Source organism: Ursus americanus, chromosome 26, assembly GCF_024610735.1.
Source record: "Ursus americanus isolate L20-20 chromosome 26, mUrsAme1.1.p, whole genome shotgun sequence".
Lineage (NCBI taxonomy): Eukaryota > Metazoa > Chordata > Mammalia > Carnivora > Ursidae > Ursus > Ursus americanus.
The window spans coordinates 45,562,618-45,573,727 of NC_142152.1; the positions used below are offsets into that span (position 1 = coordinate 45,562,618).

Below are 11,110 nucleotides of genomic sequence, written 5' to 3' on the forward strand. Positions count from 1 at the left end.
GAAGTCAACAACTGAGGATCAATGAGTGATTCCCTGCAGATGAAAGGTCCCTCCCCTCTAGCACCTCAAAGTGAGGATTCTCATGGATCCAGTAGAAGCTTCTGGTCTCTGCGTGCACACAGTGAACACAGAACCTTCAGAACCAGCTGGAGACCTTGGGGAGTGGACAGCTTCCACTGCAGACACCCGGCAAGACCTCAGTCCACTTCTAATAGCTTCCTTATTAGTATTGTCAGCTTATACGTTATCATTCTCATTTCTAGGGACTCAGGTGTTCTTCACCTATTTGATCAGTTCTCTTCCTTTTCACTTATTTTTCTAGTTGCATGGAATTAGGCATGAGACTTTATCTTCTGATGATTCATTACTACACCAGAAGCCCCCTTGCTCTGTCTTCTCCTGCACCACACATGGGACATCGGATAGGAAAGCCGAGATTCTGTGCCTTTGATGTTCTAGATCCCTTGGGATTTTCCAGCACTGAGCCATGAGAAAATCCCTGATGTCATGTCCTTTCCTGGTTTTATTAAAGCATTTCTGACACGCTGTGTGACATTCCCTGAGATCGATAAGCATTGTGTATTCTCCCATGTGTGTGTCGTATCATCTGATTCCCCAACTGTATCAAGCTTGGTGGGGGTCCCTCTGCTTCTGGATGATGTCAGCTAACTAGATGCTGTGAGCATGGTGTCCACACAACACCCCCAGCACTAGGGCCCTTCTCCTCTGGCCTTGGCTTCATGATGCTTCTGTGCCTGATGTCCAGCATGAACTTTATTTTACTGGCTCGTCGATCGTACACTGGTCTGTGTGGTGCTGTGTTGTTGAGTCCTGCTGAAACTTTTACAGACTTGGCAGACTGACATCAGAATGTCTGCATATAATTTTCATTTAGGGAAAAGGTGAAGCCGTGTAAGTGACGTTCTGCTTTTGTGCATGGAAGTATAGTTTTCTCCTATTACAACCAACCTTTGTATTCACAGATGTAAGAGTAAGACGAAATCATTATTTGAGAGAGGCCCCTGGGGAAACTGTTTTATGGAGAGGATGCCCCACACGGTGACAGGAGACGAGCGTTTACTCTCCACCTGCACCTGCTGCTGGTGTGGAAAGTGTATTTGTGGGTCTTGAGTGCCGCACGCTGATCTGAGTGTGCCCTTGTCTCCTGAGTGCCCCTGACTCTTGAGCACCCCCTGGTGACCTGAGAGCCCCTGTGTCCTGAGCTCTCCCTGGTGGGTTCTGAGGGCCCCTGCTGTCCTCTCCTACTGTGTCCCTGCAGGAAGGTTTGTGTCTGGGCTCACACTGATGTCTCTGTGTGCCTCTTGCACAGTACTACACGGCCCTGTCCTCGGTGGTCACAGAACTCAGCTGCAGGGAGACCTGGTTTTTGGACGTGTCAGCAGTGATGGAGATGCGGCCCTGGAAAGTCGGGTTGTAGCTTGTGCTACCTGTCCAGTACCCCTTCCACTCCAGTGCTCTCCCAGGGCGCTGGCGGATCCAGTTCCAATAGTAACTGCTGGTGACAGAGCCCCCAGAGACAACACAGTTGAGAGAGAGGGTCTGTGAGGGCTTCACCAGTCCTGGGCCTGTCTCCTGAAGTGTAAGTTGAGACAGGACACCTAGGGACAAAGAGAGTCATGGTGAGTCGGTCCCATCCCACAGAAAGGCCCCCGTCTATCCCAGAGCGTCCAGACCCTTACCCAGGGGAGCTGCCAGAAGGCAGAGGAGGGACCACAGCATCTGCATGGCTGCCTGCAGGATGGAGACCCAGCACGCTGGCCTCTGCCTGTGATGCCGATTTCTTCTGGGAGCACCCAGGTGATTTGCATGTGGGTCCCCGCAGAGACGGGGAAGCAGTAAAAGATCCTGAGCCCTGGTGACCGTCACTAGTTCTTGGTGTCCCCACGGTGGGTGGTGTGAGGACCCACTGAGCCTGTTCCTAGTGATCTAGGCTGAGTTCTGCCTGAACTGTTCTCCAGCCCCAGTTACTTGAGTGGGTTTGTGCTGGAGTTGATGAAGATTTGGAAACCTCACAAAGGTTCTCTTGTGTTCTCTTGTCGGGCTGTTTGACTGTGGGCTACAATTTTAACCTTCAGATTCACCTGTTCACATACCTGGAGAATGAGGCAGTAGTCCAGGGTCCAGACCGTGATTGCTTGCGTTCTTAGGGTCATTCTCTCCTTCTAATCAGATATGGGGTCCTGGAAGATGGCCTATGTCTCCATCTACAAAAGGGGGTGTTAGGAACTATACGCAAGGATTTACCTAAAGAAACAAGCTCATCCATGTGGATAGCAAGGCAGAGAGATTGGGGGTTAAGTGGGTATGCGTTTCTTCTTTTCCTCTTCTTTTAAATTTTATTTAAATTCAACTAGCCAGCGCATAGTACATCATTAGTTTCCGATGTAGTGTTCAATAGTTTATCACTTGCGTACAGTACCCAGTGCTCATCACATCAAGTGCCCTCCTTAATGCCCATCACCCGGTCAGCCCATGCCTCCACCCACCTCCCTTCCCTAACCCTCAGTTTGTTTCCTATAGTTAGGAGTTTCTCTTGGTTTGTCTTCCTGTCTCATGACATCCCATTCAGTTTTCCTTCCCTTCCCCTATAATCCTCTGCACTTTTTTTTAAAGATTTTATTTATTTATTTGACAGAGATAGAGACCGCCAGGGAGAGAGGGAACACAAGCAGGGGGAGTGGGAGAGGAAGAAGCAGGCTCCCAGCAGATGAGCCTGATGTGGGGCTCGATCCCGTAACACCGGGATTGCACCCTGAGCGAAGGCGGACGCTTAACCGCTGTGCCACCCAGGCGCCCCCCTCTGCACTTTTTCTTATATTCCACATATGAGTGAAGCCATGTGATATTTGTCTTTCTCTGATTGACTTATTTCATTCAGAACGATACCCTCTAGTTACATCCATGGAACAGAAATGTTTATATGCAACTGATAAATTGTTGAACACTACAGCTGAGTCTAATGTACTATATGTTGGCTAAATGAATTTAAATAAAAAATAACACCTAAAATCCAAGCCATATGGTCCTGTACTCACCCTGAGACAGATGGTTCTAGGGAGGAACACATTTAACTGAGTCGGTAGAGAGGTGTTCCCTTCCCACAGAACATGAGACATGCAGACCCTACTACACAGGCATCTAAAGGGGTCCAAGCCCCAGGATGTGCCCCCATCTCCATCCAGACCTCAAATCCTCATGGGAAAGAGGAGGATGAAGGGGAAGCTGGACGTGAACGTTCACACAGCGTCTGGACTATGGAGCTTCTTTACCTTGATTTCTCTGTCCTCTGAGGTCCTCATGGACAGGTTCCTGCATGTATTATAAAGACTTTATGATTTATGAATCTGTAATGGAAAAGTCATTTTCTCTGTTGCATGTTCTCTCTCTTTTCCTCTCCTCCTAACTTCTGTCTCACACACAGGAGATTTCAACACACATGGTAGTAGGGGAAAGATTCTTGTAAGGTTACAAATTAGCGGGTTCACGTTGTTTGCTTTCTTCGATTCCACTGAGAACTCCTGATAGAATTCATAGTGATATACTGCTTTTCTTGTTTATTTCATCATTTCCGTATTCATTGTTCCTTCTCTGGGCATCCTTTGTTCCCTAGTATTAGCAAGTACTTTACGGAATTACCAATGTCAAGCTCCTCATTTACAGTTTGCCCTGAGGTGATGGGATGAGCCAAAGGAAGGAGGTCAGATTCCTGAGTCTCTGAACACCCACAGATTCCAGCTGGCATGACTGATGGGGTGTCCTGGTCCCCACGGGTAGAGCACAGACCCTCAGATGTGATCTTGGACCCCATGTTCCTGCAGATCCTGGAAGCCATGATGCTGCCAGTCCCACACCCCACTCTGCACCTGCAACAGGGAAGAGCTTTCTCATGGGGTGTCCTGTGCTTAAGGAATGAGATAATCTCTGGAACATCTCATGAAGGTCCCGTCTCACACCCAGTCCAACTGAGTCACAGGGGTTTACCATTAGAATATATAATGCCCCTCCCCATGTAGGGCCAGCACACCAGGGTCGCAGAGGGGATCAACACTGCGGGGCATCAAGACACAGATCTTTTTTTTTTATAATCTTCTTTTTTATTATATTATGTTAGTCACCATACAGTACATCCCTGCTCTTTGATGTAAAGTTCCATGATTCATTAGTTGCATATAACACCCAGTGCACCATGCAATACGTGCCCTCCTTACTGCCCATCACCAGCCTATCCCATTCCCCTACCCCCCTCCCCGCTGAAGCCCTCAGTTTGTTTCCCGGAGTCCATAGTCTCTCATGGTTCATTCCCCCTTGTGATTACCCCCCCTTTCTTTATCCCGTTCTTCTCCTACCGATCTTCCTACAAATGCTTGTTTCCTTTGCTAGATTAGGGAAGTTTTCACCTACAGTTTGTTCACATATCTCTTCTAGAACTCTCTCTTTCTCCACCCCCTCAGGGATGCCGATGATTCTGACATTGGAACGGTCCATTGAGTCTCCCGTAACCTACATTCCTGAGATTGGATTTTTTGAGCCAAGTTTCTGTCTCAACTTTCTTTCTACAATCTCATCCTCCAGTTCACTAATTCGTCCTTCTGCCTCATGTACCGTGGCCGTCAGAGCATCTAGGTTTGACTGCATTTGATTCATAGCATTTTTATTTTTTAAAATATTTTTTATTATGTTAGTCCCCATAGAGTACACCCTGGTTTTTGCTGTAAAGTTCGATGATTCATTAGATGCGTATAACACCCAGTGCACCATGCAATACGTGCCCTCCCTACCATAGTATTTTTAATTTCTGCCAGACTTGTCCTCATTTCTGCCCTTAGAGATTTTAAATTCTCGTTAATATTTTTGTTAATATTTTTTCAAGTCTACACATCATCTTGACCGTTGTTACTCTGAACTCCATGTCTGATAATTTTGTTATATCCATATCCATCAGTTCTGTGGCAGAGGCCACAGACTCGTTTTTTTTTTTTTTTTTTTTTTTTTTTTGCTGGGTGGAGATTTTCCTTTTCCTCATTCTGATGAGGAGAGGTTGGGGGTTGCCCAGAGCCCAAATTATTGCTCAGGACCAAGGCAGTGTGCACTTGTTTTATAGGGACCTTAGGGATGTGGGCTTCTTGATTTTTCAGCCTGCCTTCTGGGGGAGAGGCCTGTCGCGCTGATACTCAGGGAACCCTGTTTGGGTAGAGTCTCCGTGTCCCCTGCGAGGGGGGATGGGGATGGGCACACTGTGAGCCGGTATTTCCAGCTTTTCTTCTCTGGCGGATTTCCCTGGCAGTTTGCTGTGGCTCTTCTGATCGTCAGAGCAGCAGTCGCCGAATCCTAGCCTCTGTCTCAGAACAGAGAGATCTCAGTCTGCTCTCCACTGGGCTCCTCTGGCCTCCTTAACTCTGTTTCTGTCGGTGCTGCTGAACACCCTGCAGTGTCCTGTGTTGTGCGCGCCACAGCCGGTGTCCCAGCCCTCACTTCCAGGGCCAGCATGTCTCTGTTCTTTGTGTGTCTAAAACCGCCAGCTGCCCCCAGTTCCCGTGCGCGCCGCTGAGCTCCCTCTTTCAGTGACTCGCGCGTACTCTGGAGAGCCCATTTTCAGTCTGGTCACAGGGGCGTGCCCAGGCTCACGGTCTCAGTCTGCGCACTCGTGGGTGCAGGTCCACAAGTCTGGCCTGCTCCCCAGTGCAGGTGGCTACTGCTTCCTGGCTCCCGACTGCGTTGCCCCCCTCTCCCTTTAGTTCATCTTCCGATTTCTGTGCATGGATTCACGGCTCCCCTCTTCGTACCTCAATACTCAGTGCTGGAGATGTTCATTTCTGGAGATTCAGATGTATCTTTCTGCATCTCGGGCTGATTCCGTGGGTTTTCATTATGGTCTGGTGCATATCCAGCGCGACTCAGGGGACCAGCTGAAAAGGGGGACCCCTATTCCTCTGCCATCTTAACTCCTCCCAATATGTGCCCTCCTTAATAAACGTCACCAGGCCTGCCCATCCCCCCACCTGCCTCCCTTGTAAAACCCTCAGTTTGTTTCTTGGAGTCCATCGTGTCTCATGGTTCATCTCCCCTCCTAATTCCCCCCTTCTTTTCCCTCTTCTTTCTCCTAATGTCCTCCATGCTATTCCTTATATTCCACTTGTAAGGAAACCAAGTGATAATTGTCTTTCTCTGCTGACTTAGCTCACTTAGCATAACCCCTCCGGTTTCATTCATGTTGATGCAATGGTTGATCCTTTCTGATGGCTGCGTAATACTCCATTGTGTGTGTGGACCACATCTTCTTTATCCATTCTTCTGTTGAAGGGCATCTCAGCTCCTTCCACAGTTTGGCTATTGTGGACGTTGCTGCTAGGAACATTGGGGTGCGTATGACCCTTCTTTTCCCTACTGTGTATCTGTTTGTTGAAATACCTACTAGTGCAATTGCTGAGTCATAGGGTAGCTCGAGTTTTAACTTTTTAAGGAACCTCCATATTGTTTTCCAGTGTAGCTGGAACAACTTGCATTCCCACCCACAGTGTAAGAGGGTTTCCCTTTCTCCACATCCTCTGCACCATTTTTTTCTTGCTTTGCCAATTTTTGCCATTCTAACTGGTGTAATGTGGTATCTCAAGGTGGTCTTGATTTTAATTTCTCTGATGGCTAATGATGTTGAACATTGTGTCATGTGTCTGTTAGTCATTTGTTTGTCTTCTTTGGAGAAGTGTCTGCTCATGTCTTCTACCATTTATTGACTGGGTTTTTTTTGTTTTTTTGGTGTTGAGTTTGATAAGTCCTAGAGATCTTGGATATCAGCCATTTATCTGAAATGTCATCTGCAAATATCTTCTCCTATCCTCTGGGCTGCCCTTTAGTTTTGTTGGCTGCTTCCTTTGTTGTTCAGAAGCTTTTTAAAAAAGATTTTATTTATTTATTTGACAGAGAGACAGCCGGTGAGATAGGGAACACAGCAGGGGGAGTGGGAGAGGAAGAAGCAGGCTCCCAGCGGAGGAGCCTGATGTGGGACTCGATCCCAGGACGCCGGGATCCCTCCCTGAGCTGAAGGCAGATGCTTAACAACTGAGCCACCCATGCGCCCCTGTGCAGAAGCTTTTTATCTTGATGAAGTCCCAAATTTTCACCTTTGCTTGTTTCCCTTGCCTTTGGAGATGTGTCCTGAAAGAAGTTACTGTGGCTGACGTCGAAGAGGTTCCTGCCTATATTCTCCTCAAAGATTTTGATGGATTCCTGGCTCACATTGATGTCTTTCATCCATTTTGAGTTTGTCTTTGTGTAGGGTGTAACGGAATGGTCCACGTTCATTCTTCTCTCTGTAGCTGTCCAGTTTTTCCAGCAACACTTAATGTAGAGACTAACTTTTTTCGATTGGATATTGTTTTCTTGATTTGTCCAAGAGTAGTTGATCACAGATTTGAGGGTCCGTTTCTGGAGTCTCTTTTCTGATGCACTGATGTGTGTGTGTGTTTGTGCCAGTACCGTGCTGTCTTGGTGATCACAGCTTTGGAATATAGCTCGCAGTCAGGCAACGTGATGCTGCCAGCTTTGGCTTTCTTTTTCATCATTCCCTAGTCATTTTCGGGTCTTTTCTGGTTCCATACAAATTTCAGGATTCTTTGTTCCAGCTCTTTGAAATATGCCGATGGTATTTTATTAGAGCTGGCATTGAGAGTGTAAGTTCCTCTGTTCAGGGTAGACATTTTTATAGTGTTTAACCTTGGTTTCCTTCTTTTTATAATATTTTTTTATTATGTTAGTCACCATACACTATATTCTTAGTTTTTGATGTAGTGTTGCATGATTCGTTACTTGTGTATAACACTTTTTCTGATCTGTTGTGTTGTTTTTTTAGTTTTTATAACATTTATTTATATTTATTTCTTCTCCAATCTTTATTTCCTTCCTTCAGCTGTATTAGGCTTCAGTTGTACTTTCTCTAGGTCCTTTAGGTGTAAATTTAAGTTGCTTATCTCAGATTATTCTTGCTTCTTGAGTTCTTCCTGTATCTGTGTATTTCTGTTGTAGGACCACATTTCCTAGAGAAATCAGGTGAACGTGTTAAAGGTTTTATACCCTTGTGTAGTCAGTGTGTGTGTGCGTGTGTGTGTGTGTGTGTGAGAGAGAGAGAGAGAGAGAGAGAGAGAGAGGGAGAGATCTTCAGATTGCACATCCACACAACACCAGGAAGGTGTCCACCGCTTTCCCACGTTGTCACTAACATTGATGCTGTGATTTGGTTTATGACGGTGACCCCCACCAAGACACATTCTGCACTTGCTTTGCATTGTCGATGCCTCTGTAGCCTCATGTCCAGCACGCACTTAATGCTGCTTCTAGGATGTTTGCACATTGAGCTGGGTGGTCCTGTGATGCACAGTGAGTGCAGCTGGGATTCCTGTGAAGGTTCAGATGTGAGCACCAGGATATTTGTAATTCATTGGTATTTAGGGACAGGAATAACCATTGCGAGTGACTCTGTTTTTTTGTGGTTTTTACTGTATCTGCTTTCACGTTACAAAAATTTTCTAAGTCAGAGAGTGAAGAGTTGAGCACAGAATCATGTGTCCAGAGAGGGCCCCTGTGGACAACTGCTCTATGGAGAGGAAGCCCCAGACCCTGACAGGAAACCTGCCCACAACCTCCATCTGCAGCTGCTCCTGGGGCTTAAGGACAGAACTGGTGACTAGTGTGCACCCCCTGCTGGTCCAGATCCCCTTCTACAGTGAGGTTTGTGTCTGGGCTCACACTGATGTCCCCTCACTGTGTCACTCGCACAGTAATACACGGCCGTGTCGTCGGCTCTCAGGCTGTTCATCTGCAGGTACAGCGTGTTCTTGCCGTTGTCGCTGGAGATGGTGAATCGGCCCTTCACGGAGTCTGCGTAGTATGTGTAACTACCACCACTACCGCTAATACTTGCGACCCACTGCAGCCCCTTCCCTGGAGCCTGGCGGACCCAGCTCATGTAGTAACTACTGAAGCTGAATCCAGAGGCTGCACAGGAGAGTCTCAGGGACCCCCCAGGCTTCACCAGGTCTCCCCCAGACTCCACCAGCTGCACCTCACACTGGACACCTGCAGACACAAGACATCCTGGTCAGGAAACTGTCACACACCCACTGTTTGTCTCCCTCAGATCCACTCACACACTCCATGTCTCTTGTTCAGCATGAGTTACCTTTTAAAAGAGCAACAAGGAAAATCCAGCCGACCACCAAGTCCATGGTGAGCTCTCTGTGTTCTGTCCTGATTACTGATTGGAACACCTGGAAACTCTGGGTCTGGGGCTCCTCTCCCAGCTGCAGAGTCAGGGTTGGGCTGTTTTAATCAGCAGAGGGAGGGCCCTATTTGCATGACCTCTGACTATATATTCAGCTTGGGATCTATGCTGACATAGAAGCCAGTAACCAGAACAGATATGACTGCCTTTGTTTTGGTGGTGTTGACCACTGCTGAAAAAAATTATATTTCATGATATAACTTCCAGAGTATATACTTGGCCTTCATGTGTGTCTTCAGTTTTAGATATTCACACAAATCTCTTGGCACAGGTGTCATGTTATCTCATAAAGAACTCTAAACCTACACCCGGAATCTTAGAGGGTTTGTGAGGTGTCCAAGAGCATGTACAGGGTGAGAGTTAATCCCAGTCTGGCCGTTTGTTCTTCCCACAGGTCCTGCTGCCCCATGAACCACCCGGAGGCCAGAGTGGCCAGTCTCCTGAGGAATGTGGAACTCTCTGTAGTGGGGAAAGGATGATTTTACCTGCTCTAGAGTTTACCTGAAATATAGAGAGAATAAGGGTTCATACAGGTGTATTTTCTAACATTGCAATATCTGTGTGTTCCTCCTGAGTCATCTCTCTGTAAGAACTGTGATGTGTGTGTTTGAAACGGGATGAACTGCACATATGCAGAGTGCGTGATATGATATACACAGGTGTCACAATCAACATTATCCAGAGTGAGCAAATCAATTCTCCCTAGAATTTCCTATATTTTCCTGGGAATTCCTTCTCTCTCTTCCCTTTCTCTCCTTGTCCTGACATATCTTGGGTATTTCTCATGTTACTTAGACTAGTTTTAATTTTGAAGAAATTATAGATGTGCAATTATAGTGTTTGTAATTTCATTTGTAGGAATTTATTTTATTTTTTTTGCTATACATAAATCCTTGAAAATTCAACCAGATTTCTCTCTGCTGCACATCTGTTAATGTTTGGCAGCTTTCCTAAGAGTGAACATGGGAAAATTTTATTTTTTAAGTGGTTGGTGTGGATAGGGATTGTTTCCAGTTTTGTTTTTTTATTCGTTTTATAATAATATTTTTAAAATTATGTTAGTCACCATACAGTACATCCCTCGTTTTTGATGTAAAGTTCCATGATTCATTAGTTGTGTGTAGCACCCAGTGCACCATGCAATACATGCCCTCCCTACTACCCATCACCAGCCTATCCCATTTTAGATATTATAATAAACGTGCTTATCACCCTGCAAATGTAGATATGGACCTCAGAGAATGTGTTATTAATGTGCTTTCCACAACAACTAAGCTGGAGAGGATGACGATGAACAAAGTCAATGGAGGAGCTTCTATGCCCTCTTGTGTTCATAAATCATGTAGATGTCTTCGAAAACTCCTCTTCAAACTTGAGAATATAATTAAAATACAATTAGAACCAGGAATTCCCCTGGGAAGCCATCTGGCCCTGGAGTCTTTTTTTGAGAGGTCTTTATTTCTGCTTCAAAATCCTTGCTGGATATGGGTCTGTTCAGATTTTCTATTTCCTTCTTTTTCAGTTTTGGTAGTTTATACGTTTCCAGGAATGTCTCCATTTCTTCCAGATTGTCCTGATGTATTGGTAAATAGTTGCTCATATTATGGTCTTAAAATTGTATTTCCTTGCTGTTGGTTGTTATCTGTACCCTTTCATTCATGATTTTGTTAATTTGGGTCCTTTCTCTTTCCCTTTGGATAAGTCTGCTTTGGATATTATACAAATTAACAGTTGTTTCAAAGAACCAGATTCTAGTTTCTTTGATCTGTTTTGCTGCTCTTCTGGTTTCTATTTCACTGCTTTCTGCTCTGATCA

At 45.9% G+C, this 11,110-nt stretch overlaps 1 pseudogene across 1 annotated transcript; it reads right to left on the bottom strand.

The window, feature by feature from the left end:
• Positions 1-1,332: 1,332 nt before the first annotated feature.
• LOC123793507 (immunoglobulin heavy variable 3-23 pseudogene) lies at positions 1,333-9,306 on the bottom strand (annotated as a pseudogene). The gene is made up of 3 exons (XR_015721711.1): positions 9,194-9,306; positions 8,737-9,090; positions 1,333-1,619 (listed from the first exon to the last, which is right to left on the bottom strand). The product of XR_015721711.1 is annotated as an immunoglobulin heavy variable 3-23 pseudogene (transcript).
• Between the last annotated feature and the right edge of the window lie 1,804 nt (positions 9,307-11,110).